Below are 3,440 nucleotides of genomic sequence, written 5' to 3'. Positions count from 1 at the left end.
TATATATATATATCTATTCCTGCTTTTGCTGCTGCTGTTGCTGCTGCTGCTGCTGCTGCTGCTGCTGGTGTTGCTGCTGCTGCAGGAGGTGCGTAAGAAATTGGAGGGTTTAGTTGGATCAACAAGAGTAGTATTATTCATGAAGGGTAAACCCCTAAACCCTTTTTGCGGGTTTAGCGCAAAAGCAGTAAAAGTGTTAGAGGAGGCAGGAGAAAAAGATTATACTTTTGTTGATTGTAGTATACCGCAGCAGATCGTGCTGCAGCAGCAGCAGCAGCAGCAGCAGCAGCAGCAGCAGCAGCAGCAGCAGAAGGAGCAGAAGGAGCAGAAAGAGCAGAAGGAGCAGCAGGGGAAGAAAGAAGGGAAGGAAGACAAAGAAAGGAAACAATTAACAAAACAACAGCAAGAAGAACAACAACAAAAACAGCAGCAGCAACTGCAGCTACAGCAGCAGCAACTGCAGCAGCAACTGCAGCAACTGCAGCAGAAGCGTCAGCAGCTACGTCGTGTAGTTCGTGAATTATTTAATTGGCCAACTTTGCCTCTTCTTGTGGTGTATGGACACCCTATAGGGGGTGCAGATATTATGCAGCAACTGCAGCAGCAGCAGCAGCTAATTCCTTTATTAAGAGGAGAACATATAAATGCAGCAGCAGCAACACCAACAACAAATACACCAGCAACAGCAGCAGCAGCAACAACAACAAATACAGCAGCAGCAGCAGCAACAGCAGCAGCAGCAACAGATGTTAAGAAATAATTATTTAATGAATAAATTCTTTATTCACTAACAAAAACAAATAGGTTATAATAGGCTGCAGCAGCAGCAGCAGCAGTTGCTGCTGCTGCTGCTGCTGCTTGTCCTTGTTCTTTTGCTGCTGCTGCTGCTGCTGCTGCTGCAGCAGCAGTTAAAGGACGATAAAAGAATTGGGTTATGTGGGTTTTCTTTTTGAGGGTTTAGGGTTTGATTTGCCTGCAAACCCTAAACCCTCAGCTAAACCCTAAACCCTAAACCCTAAACCCTAGAAACATCCGGTTATTTATTTCAATTAAAAAAAAAATAAATAATATTTATTTGTGCTGCATTTGCTGCTACGTGGAGACGCTCCTTTGCTGCTGCTGCTGCTGCTGGTACACTGTGCTGCTGCAGACTGCTGCTGCAGACTGCTGCTGCTGCTGCTGCATATTCGTGTTGTTACTACCACTACTGTCTGTCGCTGCGATTTCTACTACTACTACTACTGCTGCTACTGCTGCTGCTGTTGCTGTTGCTGCTGCTGCTGCTGCTGTTGCTGCTGCTGCTGCTGTTATTCCTCAGAGAAAATAGGTATTTTATTAGCAGCAGCAGCAGGAAGTTCATAGACAGCAAGAAGAAGAGAACCCAAGAAAGTAGAGAAAGACATAGTAGGATTTATTTGTGTATATACCCTACTACTACTGCTGCTGCTGCTGCTGCTGCTGCTGCTGCTGGTGCTGCTGGTGCAGGTAAGAGTAATTAATTGTTGATTATCCTTAGCAGCAGCAATAAATTTGAATAAAGGAAGAAGAGGGTTTTGTTTATTTAATCTTTTATTCTTTATTAATTGTTTAATCGTAAACCCTAATACACTAGGTAATAAACCCTCAATTAGGGTTTCATCTAAATATATATTATATTGTAAATCAGGAGAACCACGATCTATTATTCTTATGCTCCTAGTCCTCCTCCTGCTGCTGCTCCTGCTGCTGCTCCTGCTGCTGCTGCTGCTGCCTGTTCCTGGTGATGGCGATGATTCTATCGTTGATCCGGTGTAATAAGACGTCGGGGTTCCTTCTTGCTGCTGCTCCTGCTGCTCCTGCTGCTGCTGCTGCTCCTGCTGCTGCTCCTGCTGCTGCTGACAGACTACATACATCCAATCTTGCTGCTTGCTGCTAAGACTACATAAATGATTCAGGTGTATAGGCTCATAAGCAACAACTTCTTTATTTTTATTTATTGTTAATACAGCAGGAAAAGGACCAAATGTCTTGCTGCTGCTGCTCCTGCTGCTGCTGCTGCTGCTGCTAGCAGCAAGACGACACTCAGGTACTGCTATCTTCTCCCATACACGAATTATTGGTGGAGATATTATGCTGCTGTTGTTCCCGTTGTCCCTGCTGCCGATGCTGCTGCTGCTGCTGCTGCTGCTGCTAATTGAATCCATTAATATATCATCAGGTGTACGTACAGATAAGACAGAGGCAGGAGCATAAGAAGGAGAAAAAGAAAAAACATAAAAAATAGATAAACAGAAAGAATATATAAATAATAAACAAGATATGTAATTACCCATCTTATTTATTCCTTTTATTTATTATTTATATATAAAGAAGAAAAAAAGAAGAATATATATATATATATATATATATATATATATAAGGAGGGAGGGAGAGGCCTCTCCTCTTTTTTCTTATATTGTTGTATTTCTTCTTATATATATAAGAGAAAAGAACAAGAAATAACCCTTTTCTTGGTATACTAGGGGGTAATTATAAAGAAATAAGTCTTTAATAAATTAAAAATAAAAGAAGAAAGACTTTAATGAATAAAAAATAGAAAAAGAAGAAAAAAGAAGAAAAAAAAAAGGCAATAAGAATAGTAGTAAGCCGTATAAATATGATCTATAAAAGGCATAAAAAGAAGACACAAAAGAAAGAAAAAGACATCTAATTAATTATAACTATATTCTTTTTTATTTTATTTAATTAATAAAGAAAAAGAATGATAAATAAATGATTTAATCTACAAAAAGAAAAAGAAGAAAAAGAACAAGCGAACCACCACCGCCGACGACGGTGAGCTGCCTATACACCGCAGATGCAGCAGTAGCTGATCAAGGAATAAGCAGCGAAAAAAAAAGAATTAAAAAAGAAATTAAATAAAGAAATAAAAAATAAATTAAATTAATTTAATTTATTTAATTTTTCTTCCTTTTTTTATACCCTTTTAAGACACAGTCTTCCACCAAAGCCCCAATCGCTGCTGCGGTGATACACGAGAGCGGTCTAAACCCTAAACCCTAAACCCTAAACCCTAAACCCTAAACCCTAAACCCTTAGACAGAGTGTTGCACACAAAGAATCTAACGAACCCCATCATAAAAATAATTGAGGGTTTAGGGTTTAGATATTTAACAATAATTAATGCTCTTCCTTCATGAAGAATACAACGTCTAGGAGGGTCTACTACTAGGGTTTAGGGTTTATTAGGGTTTAGGGTTTAGGGTTTAGGGCTGGTTGACAGACAACCCCCATTGTTGCGCATATGATGTCTTTTTTTAAAGTTTAATTTTCCTTCGTTTCTTATCTTTTCTTTTTCCTTTTATTATTGTTGCTGCTGCTGCTGCAGCACTAGCAGCAGCAGCTTTATACCCCTAGCTGCTGCTGCTCTTGTTGCTGCTGCTGCTGCACCCCCCACCAAA

Source organism: Eimeria maxima, genomic scaffold (genome assembly GCF_000499605.1).
Source record: "Eimeria maxima Weybridge genomic scaffold, Emw_scaff1465, whole genome shotgun sequence".
Taxonomy (NCBI): Eukaryota; Apicomplexa; class Conoidasida; order Eucoccidiorida; family Eimeriidae; genus Eimeria; species Eimeria maxima.
Note: the sequence above shows the minus strand (reverse complement) of the source record.